Source organism: Numida meleagris, chromosome 7, assembly GCF_002078875.1.
Source record: "Numida meleagris isolate 19003 breed g44 Domestic line chromosome 7, NumMel1.0, whole genome shotgun sequence".
Lineage (NCBI taxonomy): Eukaryota > Metazoa > Chordata > Aves > Galliformes > Numididae > Numida > Numida meleagris.
Window position 1 is genome coordinate 12,501,552 of NC_034415.1, and position 24,233 is coordinate 12,525,784.

The 24,233-nt window shown below is 43.7% G+C and overlaps 1 long non-coding RNA gene across 1 annotated transcript in view; it reads left to right on the top strand.

Moving 5' to 3' along the window:
- Positions 1 to 16,238, top strand: part of LOC110402758 — a 38,965-nt gene extending 22,727 nt beyond the window's left edge. The window contains exons 2-3 of the long non-coding RNA XR_002441287.1: positions 7,021 to 7,164; positions 16,091 to 16,238. This is a non-coding gene — a long non-coding RNA (uncharacterized LOC110402758). The remainder of the gene's footprint in view (positions 1 to 7,020; positions 7,165 to 16,090) is intronic.

Sequence of the window (24,233 nt, forward strand, 5' to 3'; positions counted from 1 at the left end):
TTCAGGGAAAGCCAGAAATGCCAGGCAAGGATTTATCCCCTTTCGTCTGCTTTTCTGCAAAAGTTGCTCGTTAAAAGCAGAGGCTGAGATTCAGTTGCAGGTTTCTTAGACAGAAATCAGCTTTAAAGCTTGACTTTGGGTCCTGAATTACACCAAAGTCAGTGATGAAACTCAGATTTAGATGGGCCTAATGGGCGCTCCTCAGAAATGTGCCATGCGGAACATTTCAGGGCTATACTGGGGCTAAAATAACTCCTGGCAGTTTCTAGTCACAACGTTTCTGAAGCTCAGCCTGTGGGGTGATTTTTCAGGGGTCGTTTGACAGCATCTCACCACAGAGAAGAGCACTATTGAACTCTCTGGAAAAGCTATGAAATTTCGTACACTGGATGTAACCCCAGGAGACTAATCCAGCCCCGACCACTATCACTCTTAGATTTGTGTTTCATTCAAGAAGTCATGAAGCAATCTATTTTGCCAGAAAAAAAAAATCATTATTTTATCATCGTCCTGAGTACTTTCCATGAAAACAAAATTTATCAAAAAATGCCTGAGATATTTGTGAAAGATATCAATTGCACAGAGAAGCCTCACATTGATTGGGAACTCAGCCTCTCTTCAGATGTTTCTGCTTGTCATTTTTACTTAAATACAAATATTAATGAAGACCTAAATGTGCCCTTTACTGCTGCCTTTTATTTTAGTTTCCTATAGAGGTTGCTTGTAATCCTCCAGCTTTTTTTTCTGCTTTAAAATGTTCTTGCTTCTTGTTGCTGTCAGGATAATGCTGCATCATTCCACCTAACTACCAATAAATAGAAATGCGGAGCCATGATTTCTATTTGAAGGTGTGCAGCCTCCTTTGTACTGTTTCCATATACCCAAATATATCTTCCAACTTGTAGCTGTAGTACAACATCTGAATTAAATCATGACTTATTCTTTCTATTAAAGCCATGTTGTCCCTGCCATTATCCCCTTTTCCTGTAAATGAGTACAATGAAAAATTGATTCTAGCTGTATTGGGCTGCAGCAAAATAACAAAAGATTATTGTTACGTTATCAAAGTCTTCTCTGCTTCCACAATATAGGAATTGAAAACACCTGTCTTTATCTTCTCAATCAATACTGCACCTGAGTCACATTTTCCTGGAAAAAGGTGTCCACTGTATGTTATTTAGGTTTAACAAATGCATTATTCAGGCTGTCTTCATTTATTTTGATTACCTGAGATTGCTCTGCCATCCCTGTGAATTATATGAAGCCTAATATTAAATGCCACACTAGACTAATGTGTCACTAACAGTATCAGGTGACTTCTCTTATGTGGAGAAGTGTGACAGAGGAACAAGGGCACTTCTTAAAATATATGTGGAAAATGTGTGTTCACAGGGACATTTCAATGCACACAGTTCTTTCTAAAAGCAGGGCAGAGGGCTCCGGCTAATGGCTGCAGCAGAATGGCCTAATTGGAGGCACATTTGGGGAAAGCAGCCGTGGACACTGGCATCTGAATTCCAGAGCAGAGGAACCAGTGCTGGGTGCCTAAAGCTGTCAGCAGAGCTCTGCAGCCACATTTTTCAATATTTTTAACAGGCAGAGCTAAGAGCAGCTAATTTACTGCATGTCTCAATAGCAGTCTAGAACTATCAGGCATCGAGTAGGAACAGAGGGATCAGCAAGCAGCTCTAGAGACATGGCCATCATTTCAACATGTGCATTTGCATTTTCCATCTAATGCCTGAAGTCAGATGCCTAAAATTAGTAGATTTATTTGGATGTGTGGAAATAATTGTAATTTGTTTCACAGCAATCAATTTGTGATGCTTTGATTTCCCTTTCTGCAGAATTAAATTATTAAGGGGCAAATAGGATTTTCAAGACACTTTTTATCATTCCCTCTGCTTAAAGTTTTGTCGAGTTTGACATGCTTCAAATATGAGTAATAAATATTAAAAAAAAAAAACAAAAACAATAAAACCAACCATCCAATGAAAGCCAAATTAAGCATGAGAAATGCAAAGAGATGAGGAACAACGGGATTATACCTTGCTAGGAAATGGCCACCACAGGGACCTCTTTTCCACATTAGTGGTTCTTTGCACTATTCCTAGGTGGAAGAACAAGACATCAAACCAGACATGGAAAAAGCGAGCTGACCATGGGTAGGGGCTTGGTTCTGCTTCGGTTTGGGTTTTGGCAATTGTCAGGCTGGTTTCTTTCCTAGAGCTCTGGTTGTCCTTTCCTCTGTTTGCATGCCTCCCCAGCAGGGGTGCACTCGGGCACAGCCCCACTGCTGGTTCCCCTCCTGCAGGCTGGCATGAGCGGACTCTGTGCACCTGCACATGGCCCTGGGATGTTGCGTTGCTGGGGCCTTGGTGCAGCTGTGTTTCCCTGTGAGCCCAGCTTGCAGGTGAGCTGAAAACAAGGCTGGTGGTGGGATTCCAGCTTTCATTAAGGAATTCTGTGCCTATTTAAGAAATGTATGCAGGAGCACGGTGCTGATTATTTTAAGATCCTATGCAAATGTATTGATTTGTGGTAGGAAAAGCTTGCTGTGATGTGTAAATTAAGCCATTTAAATCACCCTGCTTGGCAACTGAAGCACCAGCTTTGTTTGCTGAATGAGTTAATGCCCCACCATGGGTTTGTAGCTGATCCCTGAGGTTGGATATTAGGAAAAATTTCTTCTCAGAAGGAGTGGTGAAACACTGGCACAGGCAGCCCAAGGAGGTGATGGCATCACCACCCCTGGAGATGTTCAAGAACCATGTAGATGTGGCACTGTGGAACATGGTTAGTGGACATGGTGGGATGGGTTGAGGTTGGGCTGGATGATCTTAGTGGTCTTTTCAAAACAGACTGATTCTTTGATGGGTTACCCTCATGTTCCTGGGCTGCCTGTTGGCTGTTGCTATGTCAGAGAGCCCCGTTGTGTTCCGGCTGCCCCACAGTGATGGCACTGCCCCTCTCTTGCCTACAGAGTGTATGGGGCCTCAGGCAGTGCACATTTGCATCCAGGGAAGTGGTGGCTGAGCCAAGCCCTGCCATGGGTCCCATAGGATCTTAACAAGTACACAGATTTACCACTCTGCTGGTTGCAGTTAGGGACATTCTGCACCATCCCTGCCCTGAGCCAGCAGTGGGTCAGACGTAACTGAAGAGCAGACAGACCTAATGCATGTCCTTGCATGTTAACTCCAGGAGACTGATTTAGGGATAAACCAAGGGATGTATTAGCACACAAATCCAGAAGTTAGATGTACCAATTCTTGGGCAAACACACGTGCAGGCACTGTGCGAATTGCACAAGCTGGGCGATCGCTGCCTTGGGAACTTTTGGGAACATGGCTGGGCTGGTGGACGCCCGCAGCTGTGGGGGCTGGACGCAGTGCAGGGTGTTCCTGAGCAGGGCAGTGAGCACTCCTCCTGCAGCCGCTTCAGTAAAACTTTCAGAGGAAAACTTTATTGACTTTTTCCCTTAAGCCACATTTGATGCTAACGTCATCATGGATGCATTCAGTGAGTTGTTCTCAAATCCATTTTTCCTAACAATGCAACAGGAACCGTTCAATAATTGAGGGAATATTTAATGCAGGAACAACACGTGTATCATCCATCAGAACAAACCACCTGACTTTTGAAAGCTTCCACACAATTCATGTAGCATTTGCCCAATTAGAGAAAGACCGGCTTTTAGGAGAGCAGATAGCTGGAGAGCTGTGTGATAGCAGGAGCAGTGGCTCAGAAATGTAACTGTCAGGGTGGGCAGTGCTGCAGCCTTTAAGGGGAGATATATTCTTCTAAAAGTTCCAGATAAAACTGGGGGAAAAAATTAATTAAGTTAAATGCAAATGTTAAAATGCATGTTTTAGTTCTCGCATTTTACAAATTTAAGAGGTGCTGAATTTTACTGACAGTTTTCTTGGCAGTAAGTGAATTCCAAAGATGCACATGCAAATATTTGTCAAAACTGGATTTTCGATTTTGCATGCATAAGGATTACTCCAGAAGTGCTGGTGTCCTCAGCTGCTCACAGAAGAAAACCAGTGTCATGTGGCACGTCTGGCCAATCACAGCAAAACAGTGCATTTTTAATTTTAAATATTCTGATTAATCCATAGAGTTAAAAAAAATATAGTGAAAAGAATGTTGCTGCATATATTTAAATTACAAATAAATCCAAGATGGTGTGATTGATTTGTATGTATATATTCCCTGAGCAGAGAGAGACAAAATTAATCAAATAAATTATTCATTTTGAATTATTTGTTCAGTTCTGTTTTTACAGGCGGTGGCGTGATACCTGGGTCTGACTGGAGCTAGCTCCAGAGCTCCCACATCATGTGCCATGTGCTGCTGATGGCCACTGCTTCGCTCTGCCTCTGCTTCACACAAGGCACTGCATTTACTGTGATGATGCATCTTCTGTGTGCAGGAGTTGCTAAAAGCAATTAGGTCTTGAGTAGTGTGCTCTGAAAGTCCTAACGTGCTCATTGACCAAAAGGGAGCTGAAATGTAATGTTGCCCATTTCTACTAAATCATTACAGCACAAATAGTGCTCCTCTGCTTTGGCCTTTGTGCGGAATTAGATTCAGGTTAGAGTGCCTCCGCACACTTACACTGAGAAGCACTCAGCGTGGGAACCTAATTGCACCCCAGATATCTACACCCAATTTAGATGGAGCTTTTAATGGCTCTACTACCAAAAGTCTGTTAGCCTTTATTCCATTTATTTTCATTAGAAAAACTAACCGTTGTGTTCTCTGAGATAAATACAGTAATTAAAATGTAATTCCTCTTTCTTTGAGAGCCACGCGACATATGGTGCATGTCCACAGTCTGGTCCTGAGCTCGTGGAGCTGAGATGAGCTACGTGAGCCCCCCACTGGGGCCTGGTGGGCTCAAAGGACGTGGGGCAGCAGCCAGACATTATGGCAGTGCCTGTGGGGTAACAGGACGCAAAGCACCGATCCCCCTGCTCTGAGGCACGGACGCTGCATGGCATGTGCCAGCCCTGTGCTGCCCAGCCCTGCCAGGAGCATGCTGTGGTCAGCTTGGTTCAGAACAGCCACCAGATGATGTGAATTTCATTGCCAAGCCTGGCTGTTTGAAATGCGAAAACACACAAATGTAAGTGGCACTGTCAGCTCCCAAAAAATCACATTTTCTGCAGTCTGCAATCCTCATTCTGTTCCATATGTGGAGGGATTTGTATGAAATGTTCCAGGCAGAAAGTGAAAAATTCTGCGGTGTACTGGCACAATAATGCTATCTTGCATGAATGCAGCGCTTTCCACTTAAAGTGACTTGCATAAGTGGAAATATTATCCCCATTTTGCTGATGAAGAAACCGAAGCCCAGCATTTCCTTTGAGTCACATCCAGTGAGCAGGGATGAAGCCAAGAAGGAATGTGCTGACATGCAGGATTTCCCACCACCACCAGACAGGTTGTCTCCATCCAGAACACTTCATTCTGACTTTATGGTCGTCTTCTCCCTGATTAAAGTCCCATCACTCTGGCCATCTAATTTCTATAGGGTAGAAAAATAGACCGTCTTCATTTGCTCCAGTTTGCTCTCCAAAGAATCTCTGAACATCCTTAACTTGCTGGGAGAATTTTCAAGCTTTACCTGCAGTAATTGGGCACAGCTGGAAGAGGTAATGCCCAAAATTAACTGATGCAACTGGCGCTGGCACTGAATCTATGTAAGTGCAGGTCTACACTATATGGAAGCCAGCAAAGCACAGACTTATGTTGTCTGTAAGGAACAGTTGTAACTTTGGTGAACATTACTAACAATTCAGCAAAATGGTGGGAGACATAATTTTGTGAGTTATTGATTAATACATATTAAGAAAGATCTCAATTCATAGGTCATTATGAAGTATTATTGGGGCATTTGGGTGTACCAGTAAAATTGTTTATTTCTTCACATGGATTCTAAAGAAGACTCAGAATGTTGCCATGTGCAGAAAGCTGCTTGTGCCAGTAAATTATATTTACATCTGCTGCATATGGATAGACAGCCAAGTATGTGATAGTGGGAAGCAGCCTGCTGCTTCTGTTTTGGGAAAGTTCATCACGGTTGAAATTTTGGAGAAATGCAATTCTGAATCAGAGAGAGAGCAGTAGATGAGCTCAAAACTTCATCTGCTCCAGAAACTCCATTGAGAATAACATACTATCTCACGTGTCTTGTCTTTTCATCAAGTTTTGAGGACGTGTTCTGTTTGCTGATAGCAGTGGGGAAGAAGAGGAGGAGATCTTGGACTGAAACAGAGAAAAACACCCGTAACAGGTTTAACTCAGGATTTCATCTTTGGAAAATGGAGAACATGGAGCATGTCCTTCTTTGCAGTTGCTAGTTTTTTTACTTTCAGTTGTTAAATATGGAGAACTGTCTAAAATGGCATTGGGTGCTTTCAGACTCAGCTACTCATGGGCAAGAACTGTGTTGATCTGACCTTACTGTGCATCTCTCTCCCTGCTTACTGTGAGTGAGAGTACTGCTCAGACCTAGGGCTGTGTTAACAGGCTGCTCGGTGTTACTGCTCCTGCTGGTGTCATGCACAGTGGGTGCCTGTAGCCCCAGGGCAGCATGGTTGCTACGCGTGCCTGCCAGCACTGTGCATGCCTCCTTGCAAAGCCAAGTGCTCTTACCTAGCCCTCATTTCTGCTGCCCAGGAGGGCTCTGACTCCCACATGGAGCACCCCACAAGAATGTCACCGTGAGTCCTTGCTCCTCTGGGTGTACCCCTGGGTTCCCCTGGCACATGCTCTGATCCTCCCACAGCTGTTTCCCTTTAATCTGTACGCTGCTGCAAGCACAGTCAGTGGCAGCTCTGCGTGGCAGAGCACAAACAGCGAAAATTATGCAAATCTTAAATATTGTTTTCCTGGCAGTCTATGGGCAAACCAAATATTTAGGGGCCACTTCATTAAAGATTGACTGCGCACAAGAGAGGGAAAGGGATGGTCTCCACCATCTCACAGTCACCATCTCTGCTCTTTCAGGTGGATGCCAGAAGAACTCCCAGCTGCAGAGGTTGTTGCTGGCATTTGGGCAGACCCACAAAGCTGCAAACAGTCGGTGTGCGCCTTAAATTCAGTGACTCCTTTGAAGTGAAACCCCAGCAAGCTCCATGGTGATTTGTAGAGGTAAATGCATATTTCACAAGTAAGATGCAAATATGCCTGGTGTAGTCCCCCCAAAGTACACACTCCTCCTGCTGTCACTTGTTTGTGTCTATCCAATTTTGAATTATGTTTGCCTCTCAAATTTAATAATTTTGACAAGTTAATTTCAGCCTGTTCCTGGCAAGGAAAGTAGCTATGCGAAATAAAAAAAAAAGAGAGGAGTGAAATGCTCCGACAAGGTAATAGTATGATATTGCATGGCAAGCTACTTACATTTTGAGACTACTGAAAACATTAATATCGAAATGTATCTTATTTGCCCAGAGAAAGGTGCTTAACGTCTGCTCTGCTGAGAAATGGCATGGAGTCCTGGGGCAGGCAATTTGTGTACTGTTAGAAGGTGGTGCCTAGAGGCTAAACCAAAGGACCAGAAAAAAAGGCAAAACATTAACAAAAATTCTGAAATGAGCAGTATGAGAATAGTCAAGGTATTTCCTTCCTCGGTCTTCAATACAATGGCTGCACTGCTTCAGCCCTCCCAGCACAGGTTGAGCAGCCTGACGAGGCGGTGGATGGAGCTGCTGGTCCCGCACCTGGGCAAGGACTTGTATTTGCTCCTCCTGCTGCTTCGCTCTGCCCTCCTGTCTCTCTTCTGCCCACACTATACCCACCCAAACCTGCAAAGAAATTAGGTTTGCTTTGATTTGCATTGCCTGGATGCGTATCAAGCCCCATGCATGAGCAGAGAGGCTACTCCTGGGGCACTCTCGCTTCATCCCTCGTTGCTCAGCTCTGGCCAGGGTAGGCTGTGCCTCAGGGTGCACCCCATCCAGCCCATCCTCTGCGTGTGATGGACACGTCAATGCGTAAATTAAAGAGAATTTAAGAAAAATTGGCTAGAGAAATTAAAACTGCCTCAGGCAGCTTAGCTTGTACAGCGACACATAGAGTACTTAGCACCCTAGATTTCATTATTCTTAACAGCATAACTGGAGTCCTATTTTCACACATTAAATATTCTTGGATTTTTTTTCCCAATGAGCAGACATATGATTTTTCTCTCTGCCATCAACATGCATGTTTTTTCCTTTCAGAGACTTTCTTCAAATTGGAATACAGATTAGTTTTACCTATGATTTAAAGAACTCTAATACTTAGTAAGGTCTCGATTCTTGTCTTTTATGGAAATGCATAGCCGTGGGGGCTATGGAGAGCTGCTCTCTGCTTAGCACTTCTGAGAGGAGAGCTGTGCACAACTGCACTATTTTCACATCTCTTGGATTTCACAGACTGTGAAATTTGACTGTTTGCCACGGAGAAACAGTGTTTAGTAAGTAGAGATGGGCATGCTCTTGTTTTCTCCCAGGCCTAATCTGCAAACCCGCAACAGCAGGATAGTGAAAGAGAGGAAACATAAATATCAAAGCCTACGAGAGGCAGGGACCAAACTGTTAAAGCCAGTTGTAATGTGCCTGAGGTAGAGGATAAGGATGTATTGTCAGGAGATTGGCAGTATTTGAGATTCTCACTTGTCACAGTGTGGGGAAGACTTCCCAAGTGAGCCCTGCAGCAGGCAGGGTACTGGTAAGCTGCGCATTGTTTGGGCAGCAGGTCACAGGAATGCCACTTGCTAGCACAGCCTAGGGGTTCTTAGCTGGTATGGTGAATTTTGGTGAGTCCTGGCATGGACTTGGTGGGGTTGTGAGCATTGTCATTGGCCTTATCTTCACATTTCCATTTTCTGGGTTGAGATGCTCTGTCTAATGAAGCCTTGTGCTTCAGGGCTTTGGTCAGGCACCTTCATGGTCTGGGAATACAGTTTTTGCGTGCGTATCTGCATGGAGATTCCTGGGCTCTTTTTTTCCTCATGTTCTTCTGAAGCCTTAGAGACTTTGAGGGTGAGATTTGAATGACGGAAAGCTAATGAGCAGAGAAGGGAGCCTGACAGACTGTGCACCAAGCTTTGGTACCTACTTCTGGGTGGGCTGAACAGCTCTCTGGGCTACTCTGATATGTTGCCTAAGTCCCCATGGACTGTGAATGAAACCCAGAGCCACACTAGGAGAACCTGGACTTGTGTGTCTTAATGTGGGGTTGAAACCCATCCTGGGGACTCATAGCAGCTGTGACGTAGAAGATCTGCTGCCATTTGTCACTGCCCTGCTTGTCTAGTCTTCAGCCTCCTCCCTGGTGTGCAGGTTTGTGCTGCTGCTGTACTGTCTGTCCTTCATTCAGACAAACCAGAATACCTCAAGTGAAGTGTCAAGTGGCACTAGACATTTATGGTTAGAGACCCACAGCCTTCCTTAATTGCCTTGAGGCCAGAGGAGATGAGTGCCATAGTGCAGACTATGATCTTCTTCAGATATCTGTGTCCTGCTGCTCATTAAAATTATGCCTCACCTACTGGGATGATCTGGACATATTTCATCTCAATAGTTCTTCGCTGTTGCAGGGGGCTTCAGTATTGCTGGCAGCTTTGTCTTGTTCTCAACCACTGAAGCACAATTTAATCTGAGGACTGAAATACTTTAGTCTAATTGAAGTCTTTGAATTTAGTGTGTGGGTGAAATGTAGTGGCCTATGTGGTACAAGAGGTCAAACTATAGATGAACTAATAGTCCCTTTTTGGCCTCAAATTATGAAATTCACAGAATGATTTCTAATAATGAATGCATTTGTACTACTTGGATGCCTTCCGAATAATCTGCACACAGAAAAAGGACTTGTTTTGTCAAGCAGACTGTGATAAACAGTTCTTCCAACTCTATGATATGCAGACATGTATTTTTGGATATTCTTTGGGGGAAAAATCTACTGCAGCCAAATCTACATAACCTGCAAGGAAAAGAATCTAAAACAAAACAAAAGATATAAGTAGATTATGAAAGGTAGAAAATTGAGTCAGAATTCTAATGTAAATGCATGTCATTATCAGTAGATATCACTTGTAAAGCACTATTTTAAGTTAAAGAGCTGAGAATTGGAATATTAAAGTGAAAGTCTTTTTACATGTGCATTTAGAACAAAAGCTACCCTGTCATTAGAAATGATATATAACAGTTGGATGAGGGTTGTTGTTTTCAGTGTTTGGTTTAAACACAATAAAGATGAACAAAATTGAAATGTGTTAGTTGATGCATGAAGATGAAATCAAGATCAGAAGTACAATTTCCTAATTTTTTAGATTTATTCAAAGACTCTTCCTTTGTATTAACTCCTACAGATGTTTAATGAATGCTTAAGACCAAACACTGCTTCCCTCCAACCCCCCGGGTTCAATGCATTTCATACAGGCAACATGATAAAAAGAATATCTGGAAGGAGGGGAAGGCAAAATCAAAGCTGGTGTATCAGAACATCTACTGCGTGTCTAAACACAATGAAATTTGAACTATGTGGGTGTATTCACTCATTTTAAAGAATGTTCATTGATTTTAGTTTTATTATGTTTGCAGTTGCAGTATTTTACACAAAGACCATTTTACAGATCTCTATAGTTCTATAAAAGCTGACAACAATTTGGATAAAACTGACTGCACTGTATATTTTCTTTGTTTCTGTTGTTTGACGTTATGCTTAGCTTTAAGTATAATGAACACACGGTGCTTTGTCCTAGTCTCACTGAAAACAGGAATGTTTCTACAGACCTGAGGTATCCAGCCCCGGCTGTACTCAGACTGTCCAGCAGACACCTGGTTTGGCCATGTATGGAGTTGGTCTTCAGATGACATGAAGATGACACAAAATCTACCTGTAGTAACAAAAAAATGCTGGACTTGAGTATCAGTATTTAGCAATGTAAGTTGGTAAAATCCTATGAGCACATTTCATTGAGATTTCGGAGACATGTCATGTTTTGGTGAGATTCTCTCCTTCAGCCGTCTGTCCGACAGCCCACTGCCCAATTAGCTCTTTGCAGTAAGGATAAGCATGATGAAAAGATGAACAAGTGTCCCAGCAAAGCTGTGGATCTTTCTTTTTCTGTTAGAAAGATGAGAAATGAATTGTAGTCAGTGGAAAAATGAGACACAATATCCACGAGTGCCATGTGTAGCCAGGGAGCGGTAAGAACAGGACTGAGCACGGAAGTGGGAGTCCCGAGAGTTGGGGTCTATTTATAACTCTGTAGAGATCCCACTGTGTGGACTTGGACAAAGTGCTCCGGATTGATGTGAATATCAGTAGCGGCATATAAGACCCCTGTTGGCTTCCATGGGCTTTGAAGTATGTTTGAACCAGACTTCAGTGGCTCAGCGCGCACTGCACTCCCCACTCCTGTTCTCCAGGGCTGCAGCACAGACCACCCGCACAGAGCTGTCAGGCCATGGTTCTTTCTCCCCTGGCCCCAGAGGAGGCAGAATGAGGGTACAGGACATTGGACTGAGAACACTTCCTGCTGGGAGACCGAGCTTGTCATCTGCCGTGAGGTGAGAGCTCATAGGCCCCCGGGCTCTGCAAGGAGCTGGCAGTTGGGAAAGCCTCAGCAGCACCATGAAGTCTGTGCCATGACAAGCCCTGTAGCTCCTTCCTTTAAAGGTGCATGGCTATGGGTAGGCCCAAGGTGGTAGAGGCATCACTTATGAGAGAAGAAACCCTGCCTGGCGGGCACTCCTTCCCTTGGGTGTCTGGGCACTTCTCTGGGTGCAATTGGGGCTGCTGGGCATGCTCAGACATGAGGCTTAACTATCTTGTGAAAATGAGCCCGTGCTAGCAAGGAGGTCTGGTGGGACAGGGCTTCCATGTACCTGGATGCCACAGGGACAAAAGACCAGATGTCACAAAGTGCACCTCTCCACCTGTATAACCTGCCTCTTCCAACCTATGGAGCTGCAGCAGCCTACCTCTCTGTGAGCAAGATTTCACACTTTGGTTTCATTTCAGCTGAAGGGTGAGGCATGTTTCCTATCATAAATTGAGTAGGCATTATATAACCCTGGATGCATTTTTTAAGGATGATTTTGTGTCCACAGGTTTTCCACAAGGACCCACTTTTTGCTCACATACCCTGCTTGCTAGGTGATTGCAGCTGATCTGTGCCCCATCCAAACTCATAAGCATCAAAACAGAATGATTTCCTGAGGAAAGGAGCTTGCAGTCTAATCAGCTGATAGCATTTCTCCCCAAATAGTTCATATCTGGGGATCGAGGGTTGGGCTGAGGTAAGTGATAGCTTCCCCCATGGTGAGAACCCAGAGCCCAGTTAAATCAGTAAGAGCCCTGGCTGCCCAGGCCCAATCTGTGCACTGTTAAAGGCTGCCACTGTGAGGATGGAGACCTCAAAACTGTTCCTTTTATTGCTGATCCCAACTGGAGGAATTGTAGTGTAAGAAACAGGCTTATGTTTAAAGAGTTTGTTCTCTGATCCTGGCATGTTTCAAAATCCTGGGTGAGATTTAGTTAAATCCGTGAAAGCAGAGGAGATGAAATTCTAACCTCAGTATCCACAAAATTCCTACAGTACAGTGAATGGGCAACTCACAGTCATTAATGAGTTTATCTCCACCTCACACACCAACACACACAGTGTGTGTGCCATGGGGAGGTGTTGCCTGCTGGAAAGCAGTCTGGTGATGCTCCAGTGTGACATGTCGTTGCGACACATCGGTGTGCCTGTGACACCCGAGGCTGGGTGCGAGGAAACCTGTGCTGGGGCAGTAAGTTCTAAGGCTGTCTAGCCTGCCTCACTCTTCTTTCTGTTATTTGCTAAATACAACCCCGTGTTCAACTCCCATGTGTGGACCACAGGGGTCTGCATGGATGCAGGTGGCAGGAAGTGGGAGCTAGGACTGAGGGAAGGGGCTTCATGGGGCAACAACATGTTCCTGACTCCTTACCGGCACCTGCATATCAAGTTATGAATATTTATTCCCAGTAGAAGTAGTTGCTGCTATAAACTTTCCTGGCTGAATTATTGGAGTAGGAGAAAAGGCCTGAGGAGGAATTCAAGAAGGAAAGTTTGATCTTGTGGCAGTACTGGCTGGGTGACGTAGGCGTTGCAGGTGAGGAAACACAGCACTGCAGTGCTCCTGATGCTTTGCCATGCTTTTTTTTAATCTTTCCCAAATAACTTCTGGGGTACTTTCACTACAGCAGCATCAGTTCAACAGTTGTGTAGGGAAAGGCAGCCCTCCTGATGCAACAGCACAGCAATACGCTTTCACTGGGATTTCCAAAAGAGATTCTTCAGGCTTCAGCCAGAATGTATTCATGACTTCTTGTGTGTGAACAGGTCTCCTTCAGCCCTCTGAATTGTGTTTTTCAAAAATGTCCTGTGGAACCCCAGAGCAATGAAGGTGAGGGCTATGAGATTGCTTTAAAATATTCTATCAGTGAGTTCTTAGCATCCCTTTGTTCCACACCTTGTCAAAACAATGAGCTTGTGCTTCAGAGGGAGGCTAGAATCTTTCTAACCAGAATCTTTCAGCTGCAGATTTAAAATAGATTCAGAAAATCGCCGATTTTGTCTGTCTAGAAAACATCTCGTCTTTTTTTTTTCTTTTCTTTTTTTTTTTTTAAATTCCAAATGCTGCTGATTAGCTTCCATTATTGAAGTAATTTAATTACTACGTGGATTCAGTGTGTGCATGGTGTGCTTAGTTTTCTCTCACAGGTACTTGCTATTATACAGGACATGCCACAGAGTTGAAACAATTTCACTTAACTTTGAGAGTTTTTGTGAGAAATCTTCTGACTGCAGGTGACACCTACCTCAACAGCTAGAAGGATAGTACATTTGGCACATGTGGATTACCAGATTTGCCATGGCCTGCAGGTACAACCAGCACCCGGGCATGTGAGTACCGTACAACGAGAGACTCTCCTCAAAGCATGCAAAAGTCCTGGTGTGATTTCTTGTAAGAGGATTTCCAGGACAGTTTTTTTGGATAACATAGTCTCTTGCATTTCGTTGCACTCTCCCAGAGGCTTGGTGCTATGCAGAGCTTTAGCAGGTAATATTTGTATTAGTGGGCTTCATACACTTTGGCTTTTAGCTTCAGTTTTGCACTCACATTGAGTTGTTCCCAGATTTTTGTGTCTCGCTATAATTTACTGATGGTGCGAATGTCAAGATGCAGCCATTTAGCTCACTGATTTGTGGGGGCAATGAGGTAATTTTATGCCTGGGTCTTCTCATTTATACCTGCCAGCAACACAGAGGCAGTCTTTCCTAATCAGGCATTAAAAGTTCTTGATTAATTTCTGACTTTGTTGGAGTCACTCCAGATTTAAGCCAGAGTAATTCATTTCAGGATCAGACCCATTAAGCGCTTTCCAGTGAGTAATACAATGTGTCATTCTTCTGCTCTTAAGGATTTCTAGAACTAGGAGAGATTGTTGTAGATGGGTGAGATATGTGTCTCTTCAGACTCCAATGGCATCTTCTCTCCCTTTTGCCATCTTTCGGAGATTTGTCTCTAGGTGAAAATTCTTTATTTCAATTTCTTTCTGTGTTCAACTGGAAGTATTAACAAATGGTGAAGTGTGATACTTTCAATCCAGTGCTCTGTATGGCCAGGCAAGCAGGACAGAAATAATCAACACAGAAAGTGGCCTGCCAGTATCCTGCTGAATGAAATTGGAAGGAGTTCAAATATAAAAAGATTTTTTAGTTTACCACTTCTAGGCTACATGTAGCTATAGCCATTTGGAAAGACAACTGCTAGCTTCCATTTCAGACTGCTTGACAGCACTAACAAGAGTACTAAGAACATCCCTCCTTTTCAGCTTGAGAAGCTCACTAGCTTTGGGGTGCAGAGCATCATTTGCAAATGGGAGAAGTTAGAAAGGGAATTGGGTGCTGCTTTGAAGTGGTGTAAGAGGGTAAATATGAATGGAAGGGACGTCAGGTGATGATGCGTTCTTTACTATGGTGTTTACTGAGCACCTGCCAGGTTAAATCCGTGTTTCTACAAAAATACTGTCCTCTCGCTCATTTCTCTGCCTCTCCTTCTCATCCTGATGCAGAGCTGTTCTGCTCCCTGTCCATTCCCACTGTTGGGCTCATCAAGCCCATCTCTTTAGCTTCATCTCCTTCACTGGATCTCAGGTGATGTGATAAATCCCAGGAGCAGCACTGTGCTTCTGCACATCATTCACTTAAAGCTCTTGTACTCAGTCACTAGATGTTTCAAACTAGATCTTACCAGCATCTTCTACTGCTACCACCTCCAGTTCACACCAGAAACATCTCAGACAAAACAGCATTTACTTTTTCACACTGGCTCACGGTCATCCTCCAAGTGAACAATGTTGCACTCCTCCCCACCCATGTTACACTCAGGTGTTTGGTGTCTGAGCACATTCCGAGGGGTTAGGGTCAGGAAAGCACAATATGGCCAGAAGCCCCATAATTTCCTCTGGGTCGGCAGTCCTCAGTGCCCTCCCTAGAGATGAACTGAATTTTACCAGGAAACTCTTTGTGTCATCAGACATCAAGCCACTGAGATGCTTGTGGATGTAGTGTGTCCCTCACATGTTCAGAACCTTCAGTAACAGGTTTAAACTTGTTCAAACTGGGCTGTAAGTATCTAATTTCAGAGGGCCGATAAAACAAGCAAGCCAACCCCAGTGCTTTACTTGCTGTAAACTGGTTATCTACACTGATAAAATTGCATGTATACAGACTAAAATTACACATAGTTCTGTCCTGGCATGTTCAGAAGCTGTTATGTACCTTTTGTATCCTACAGTTAGCAGTGCATCACTTTGTTTCGTCTGCCTACATCGGGAATGTACTCGGTGCTTTTAATGTTTTCAGAAATGACAAAAGAGTAGATGAATAGGAGAAACAAAAGAAGACAAAAATAAAGAGAAGTAAGCCTCTGTGATGGTTTTCCTCTGGAAATTGTTCAGAATGGTGGGCTGAGACTGCTGTGGCAAGACAGCAATACTCTGTGGTGCCTCCAACTTGCATATACAATGAATTATGCATCTTTTTTTCCAGGATGCCTGGGTCTGTCTTCTCCTTTTGGTGATCCTGAGCCAGTCTTTGTGTCCGGACCATGGGAACACATCATGAACAAGCCCTCAAGATCTTACAGGTCATGACATACTCTGTAAAGCCATTGTACACTCAAAGAAAAAAAGTGCCATAAAAAACCAAAGCCTTATTATTGCTTACAGGTGGGTCATGTCCTTTAATTTTGCTCTGTGGATCATCTTGCTGAGCATGAAAATGATGAAGTCTCCTCTTTCTGTTGTGAGAAGTCATGATGAAGATCTAGAATCATAGAATCATTTATGTTAGAACATGTAGTTCATTATTAGCTTCAGAAAAACGACTTAATTAGTTCCTTGTCAGAGCAGTGTTTCTCAATGATGTTGCATCGCTTGCTTTCTGTCAGACACTGTTGTCTTGGCCAGGAGGTCCAAGAGTCTTGCCTTGCTCTAAGAAGAGGCAACAGAGCTTAAGATGCTTTATTGAAATACTGCCACTGTTACGAATAATTTGACTGGAGGTTTCTCCATGACTTCTGCCACATCTCTTTTCAAATTTTAACTGAATACATGTATTTGTTTTTCTCATGCATCCTGGATTCAAGTTTTAAAGCCGACCTTACTTAATTTGACCTTATCTAGCTAATTTATCATGGGCCCGCGTTCCTAAACAATGCTAAATGGAGTACATTTCCTTCTGTCTTCCCAAGTAACTCGCTCTCCTGCAAAACTCAAACCATTAAAAGTGAGGATGATAGCAGAAGCTCCAAGATATAAGTGAACTTAATATAAATATTCATAATCATGTCAACTTCACTTTTGAAACAATTTCTGAAATGTTAGTTTGCCATAACAGCTGGTCACAAAGCACAAAGGTTAGGTTAAGCTTCCTTCGTTAATGGTTTGGCTCAATGCACCCAGCAGTATAATGTATTTTATCAGTGAGGGAAATGATATTGGTTTAAGAGGTTTCATGTAACAGTCATATCCTGGCCAAATGTAATTTTGAAAACAATCAGGGCCATTATGGCTCACACAGAAAGAAAGATAAAGACAGATAGCTGTATATGGGTTTTTAATAAGTAATTCACCCTGGGTCTTGAAACATCAGATTGCCAAGTAATATTATTAATGTATAAGCATGTTGGTAAAATCATGTATTCTTCCCCATTGGTTGACTATAGATATGTTTCTGATGCAAATATCGTGTAAGTGTATTGAATCTGAGCTATGTAAATAGACTATAGAGTACATCCATCAAGCAGTTGACTTGATTATTTCACACACTAAAGAGCATTTTCTGACATCAATCTACATTCTGCCTAAATAGAACATTTTTCACCAATGATATTATGCATCATTTACTGTATATTTGATACTAATTGTTAGGCATATCGATCACCTGTCACTCTGAGAGTTCAGTGATCTTGGCCACTTGTCCTGGCAGCCCAGGAGCTGCAGGCAGTGTGCTGCCCAGGGCTGCAGCCCCGGGAGGGAAAGCTCGAAGGTGGGAGTGGGCCTGCCGAACCACTGCTTGAGCAAGGAGCAGCTCGATTCTTGTAGAGATTAGCCTAGAGAAGCGTGCAAACATGCTGCAAAGATGAACACGTGCTGCTGATCCCGCATCTGTCTTTTATAACCAAGGATAGCGTTGGAGCCTGAGCCACGCGGCAGGAGAGTGTGAGCACTGTTCCCTGATGTGGTGCTCCATGCCAAAGTGTCAGGATGCAGCGGCTTGGCAGAGCTGTGAGGAAGAGGGTCAGCCAGAGAGCGGAGGTCTTCATTTCTGCATGCAGAGTCTGCATATGCAGCAATCGGTTACCTGTCAGGGGACAATTATATCTGCAGCTGAAGGACATGGCCCTAACCATTGGAGCGGTTAGAAGAGCCTGATAAAACAGGAGCTGTTTTAATTTAAATACACTGAAAACTCTGATCAATTTCTAATATCTACTTCATATATGAAAATGTGGAGATTTTTAAATAAATTTAACTGCAGCCAGAGGGGGCTGTTAATATTGACTGTTCTGTATCTGTCACAGCACATACATTATTGAACTAGAAAACTACTGAAAGCAAAGGCTTTGGAAATAGGAGAAGAATATATTGATTTAATCATTGCATTCTTTCAGCAGCTGCTTTACGACATTTTTTACAGTATGGAGCATGGGCTGTGTACTCACTGCACGCTTTATTCACCAAGCAGGTCATTCCTTTGCTGGTTTTTCCTTTACAACTGCTGTGTGCTTCAGGGCTTTCTCTCTCCTGACTGCCAAAGCGCTTACCCAGCCACTCATCCTCTGCTGGCTCTACCACTGTCATCCCTTCCCCTCCACAACTGTCAGAGTTGCCCCCTTGAACCCATCCCACAAGCAGGCTCCTGGCACCTCCTCAGCCACCCCTGGCTCTATCCCTGCTTGCTGCTGTTCCCCGTGGAGGGTTCTCCCACCAGCATCCAGGCTGACCAATTTCCCCACCCATGTTCACACCTGGCCACAATATCCTCACCCCAGCATTGTCTCTCCACAGAGGATGCAGGGAATAATTCACTTTGTTTTGTGATAAACAGTAAATTTTCTGGAAAAAAGAAATTTGGGGGGGGGGATCAAAACCGTTAACAAATCAGGTCAGGCTCAATAAATTTTCAGCCAATGAAAAGATATCAGGGAAGTGGCAGGTGGCAAGAGATGTTGAAAACCTTGAGACGATTCACTCTGATACTTCAAAAAACGAGCCTTTTGACTCCTCTGCCTTGAAATGCATTTCTCAATTACAAACTGAACCACAAGAGGAGAAAAATTATAGGAAAGGATTAAAATACCCAAGCTTGAAGCAACATTCTGCCTTGGGTTGAATTACAAGATGCAACTGATCTGAAGTAGTTCTACCCCACAGATTCTTCAGTCCCTGAACTAAACCTTTTGTCATTTCTCAGCTCTGCCCAGCGTGGTTATGTGCTCAGTGTTTGGACTCTCATTTTTTTCAACTCTGCCCCCAAACACTATTCATCTGTCTCATCTCTTTTCTTGCATTTTGCTTTTTTTTTTCCTGGAAGATCAGCTCCTTCAGGTTGAAGTTGGTCTCCATACTGGGTTGTCACCACCTCCTGATTCAGAGTGTCAGACATCTCCACAAGGTTTACCTGGGTCATTCTGGGTATGCCTATGACCCATCTCCAACCAATGGAAATACTCTGTTGATGGAACAGGAGTGCCTGGCCTGTGTGAGGTTTGCTTTAGATCTTTTGTGGAGATCTCCTTCCCAGGGGTTATTTACAAAGGAGGCTTTGATTCAGGTGTGTGTGGGCTGTTTGTGTATTGGGCAGTGCACACAGTGCTCTCCCACTGCACAGCCCTACTGCTTTTTGCTCTCCCTACACCCAGTTCCCTCCATCCACCTGGCACCAGCTCCAGGTGCCCATGGAGGTAGCTGGACCCGTGGCTGCTTTTTGGGGGAACTATGTAGCAGCATGTTGTGTGAGGATGTGGGTTACCTGCGCTCTTGGTTTGGAGAGGCACAGCTTCTCTGAGGTATAGGCTCTGCACAAGCAGCGTGAAAGTGGCAGCAGTCCAGCACAACAGGGTTTATTTGGGCGCTTCCCTGATAGGGCTGCAGTGGGAAGATGGGCGCAATGAGGTAGGGGCTGCAGGCAGGAGGGAGCCATGCCTGCCCTGCCTGCATGGCCATGGCACTGCCAGCAAGCCCCTGCAGACTCCTCAGGGCAGGATGCATTTCCTTTCTTGCCCATGAAGCACCACACAGAGCAACAGCACTTTATAAATAATAGATGTTTAGAAATGCTTGGGAAAAAATCCTCTGCAGAAGGATACAGGGGGAAACACTACTGAGGCATCCCTGAGACTGCTGGAGCCAAAGGCGATGCCATCGCGTCCCTCCATCCATCTGCCTAGCAGGCACCACTCCCTGCCTTACATAGCTGTTGCCTTTGCAGGCATCTTATGCTGTAGCATTAAGACACAATGGGGTATGCTTTGCTGGGACATTAATAATACATTGGTTGCATTGTGAGCTGTGACTGTGAAGGCTAAATGACTTCAATAGGCCAAGCAACATATTAATGCTCCAGCAAGCTGCATCCTAGAGTGGTAATTCAGTTTTATTTTGTCATGTTATTTCTGATGCAAGTTGCATGATGTTATGTGTCACAGCAGTGTGCAGTGGCATGGGGCATCCCCCAGTGCCTGCGGGCAAGGGCAATCAGAGCCCCAGTCCCCATGGGCTGAGCACTGGGGTGCGTCTGCTGACCTGTGCAATGGGGGCAGCAGCAGTTTGGGGTGTGAAGGACGCATCCACACTCTGGGAATGGGAATACAGACTGTCTGTGTGCGCCTAGTGCTGCAGCTAATCACATTCTTGCCAAGGAGAAGCTGAGCTCCTTGTTAGCAAGAGAAACGATGAGAGGCAGAAAAAGAAATAAAATGATATCTCAAAGAGTATGAGAAAGAAGGAAAGACAGACTGCCATTTGTAGGAAGTACCTCACCTCATTAAGCATCTTAATTCCCTTTTATTGTCCGCGCTGCACTGAAAGCTCCGAGATGTGCTCATGATTTATAAACACCGCTGTGCATCAGCTGAGTGGTTTTATGCAGGGCTCAGGCAGGCTGAGGCACGTGTGAGGCTCCTTGTGGGGCTGCTTTTTCTGCAGCATCAGAATTTTGCCCGATTTCATTCCTGACGCCACTTGGCTCTGCTATGCCTGTATGCTTTTATTTTGATAAATGTTTAAACACCTTTATGCCAAATGAAGGCAGGTAAATATGAGACTGCTTCACCCTGACATAATTCTAGAATTAATTCATACCTGGATAGCCCTGCATTTCATTAAAGTCCACTAAATAAGAGTCATGGATGTTTATTCGGAGCCAAGGAGGCTTCATGGGTAATTTTATAGTCGTTTAGCAATTTTATTTGTTCGGATTAGCATATTTTAGATTTTCTTATATTCTTAACCATGTTAGTTGTACAATCGCAAAGAAAATCTAAAACAACAATGAAAAATGCTGCTGTTCAGGTTCCAAGATAAATCCAATAACAACTCTGACAGGATTGATTACAACAGAATCAGCAAAACCTCTCTACTCTTTTTAATGCAGTTTGAGACATGAAGAAGATAATGAAATATGTTGCTTGACAGTAGAAGATGCTACATTTAGAGTTAAAAGCAAGCTGCTCTGAATTTTGTTTTTTGTTGTTTAAACATTTTTTCCCCTGCAAAAGATATTTTTTGCTAAAATTGCTATGTACATGAAATTACATTAATTTTGATGACATTTAAAAAAATATTTTTCAAATTATTTATTTGGGAAGTTCTATTTGGTAAAACGAAATTGCAAGCTAAAAGCAATTTTGACATTAAAGTCCTTGTGTATTTATTGCTCTAACCTCATTTCAAAATATGTCACCAGCAGACATTTTTTGTGGTGATTGCATGGAACCTTGCCCTCTTTGCCTCCTCTTTCTGCACCTTTCCACATCTCTGGGTAATTTCACCTGCAAACACAAACTCAAGTACCACTAGTGTGCAGACAGTGGCAGATCCACCTGTGCTCACAATCTGTCTCCTCTGTCCAGCTCAGCTCTGGTCTTGCTTTCTTGACATCTCTTGTAGATGACTGTCTGTCAACTCAGACTCAACGTGAATGAGACAGACCTTGTAATCTTCCCCACATCATGTCTTCCCTGCTACTCCCCTCTTTGATCACTGTGGACATCCTCGCCATCCTGCCTGTCATTCAGACCCATAATTTGTGTGTCAGCTTTAACTCAGACCCTTCTCCCCGGTCCATGTGTCCCAGCTATGGCATAATCCCACAGACCCCTCCTGCTTAGCGTCTCTAAGAGGGAGCCTCTCCTGGTCAGAACCAAGACAAAGACCCTTGTCTAGACTCTTCTCATCCGTGCCTTGATTAGAATGTCACCTTTTTTAATCAGGCCTTAACAAATGCAGCCTTTGCCTTTTGGTGCCCTCTTAAAATAATACTGGAAATACACTTTTGTTAGCCCATCATGCTCCCATTTTCTGTCCACCGCTCCAGCAGGTACCGTCCTTTTATTTTGCCTAGTGCTTTGAGAGTCAGCCCCCAGTTAGGCCTCCTAGAGCAGAAGTCCTTTATACTCGCACATGAAACAAACACATGATAATATAAACCACTATTCTTTATTAATATCGTCAGTATGAGAATATGGCACGACATATATCAGGTCATGCCTTTTTATGGCTTATTTAATATTCTGCTATTTTAGTGTATTCAATGTCTATATTATTATTGTTATTTGAATGATTAACTTTGCCAGCTATTAAGTACAAATTATTTTCTAGATCAAAGCTACTTCTTCTTCTGTTGTAATGAAACACTTGAATTCTTGGATAATCTGAACAGGAAACTAAGGTAAGAGCCAAAGTGTTTAATTACAAACAAGCAAGAGAGGCTTTGATCTAGAAAATAGGATTTCAAATGTTTTTTTTTTTCACCCTAAAGATAAGATCTGACATGACCGGTTGCGTTACAGATGTAAAGTGAATTCACAGAAAAGTTCTGCTGTTGTGTGGTATAGCCTACGAAATTTGCCAGGGAGACTCATTCATCGCATGACATGTGTCAGAAGGCCCTTGTCCCCTCCAGCAGCTGGAGCTTCAGTGTCCAGCCAGCAAACTGGCCCACTCTAACAAAAACTGAACTTAACGCCAACAGGGATCATTGAGCTTACTCTGAGGGCCAGGCCCAGCCGGACTCAGAGTCCATGGTGTTGGTGGTGGAGCTGTGACAAGGGTGGCTGGGGAGGGTCTCTGAACCCCTATAGTGAGCCTCACCTGCTGTCAGTGTGGCACTGGAGAAAATCTCGGGTTTACATTATTAAAAATATAAGTCAGATCAAAGTTACATTTTAAAACTTCCTTCTATTCTCGCACATTTTGAGATGTGACTTTGTGCTCTCATTTATGGTGGGTCTGAAATAGCTGCCTTTCCCACGAGTCACTGTTCATGTTCTGGGGTTTGGCCAGTTCTTGCAAGGACATAAATAAGATTTCTGCTTAAAATATACCAATTTGCTATTTTACTTTGCTAGAAGAATGTACTTTCTTGTGGATGTTTTGCAGTGTCACCAGAAAGCAGCAAGAGAAAAGTGTTAAAAGTTGCCAAAGAGAGAAAGGAGAAATTACTGTGAAAGATTCCTTCACAGCACAGATGTGTAAGAACTATCTTCACCCAGATAACTTCCTCTACACCATGGCAAAGGTCTCCATTTCTTACAGTGTCCCCCTGTCCCTGATGAGAAGTCCTGGGCCCAGGAGGTCCAGTTAGGAGCCAATAGGTGGGGGATTCCTGCATCTCAGAGCAGTCTCCATGGAGACCCAAAGTGGGGTGACATCCTACAAACCGATAGCGATAGAAAACCACGCCGGCACCATCAGAGGATCAGAGGGTGTTGAGCTCAGCCACATGTCACCAGGGATGATTTAGTTTATCTGGGTGTAAATCAGATGTGACTCATCAGCAGACACTGCGCAGTCAAACGTGCAGAAAACTCACATCGGTGCTGAATGAGAGCCCGAAACACAGCTCGTTATTTAAAGAGAATTATGAGAATGCCACAAGTTTCGAGAAGATCAACGCCACTGAGGAAGTGAAAGCCAAGAGTTATAGATGTAACGATAGGAGGCCCTGAGGATTTATTAACTGTTTTGTTTGGACTTACTAAAAAGGAATGACACCCATTATAGTGTATCGCAGGAGACAGCTATCTAACAGCCCTGTGGCTATTACTGCAGTGGAGCTCTGTGATAAGGTGAGGAGACTATGACTTTCCTGTGATGAAGCATTCAGTAAAACAAAAGTTTTTGCTTTGTAAATTGTTCATTCGATTCAAGAGTTTTCTCAAACAAGTATTGTCCTACAAATAAATACCTCTGAGAGAAAAGCACCCTGTTCTCATGGGACATGTGTACTTGTGCATGTCTGAGATGCTTCTGACCTTTTCATGACAACTCTAAGCAATCCATAGCCGTGTTGTTTCAGGAAAATGCCCTCTGGCTCCATGGGCTCGCCACCTCCCATGCTGCAGTAGCATTTGCTGTTCTGAACACGGTGATACTCAAGGCTTGACACTGGTTTGGAGAACACAAGC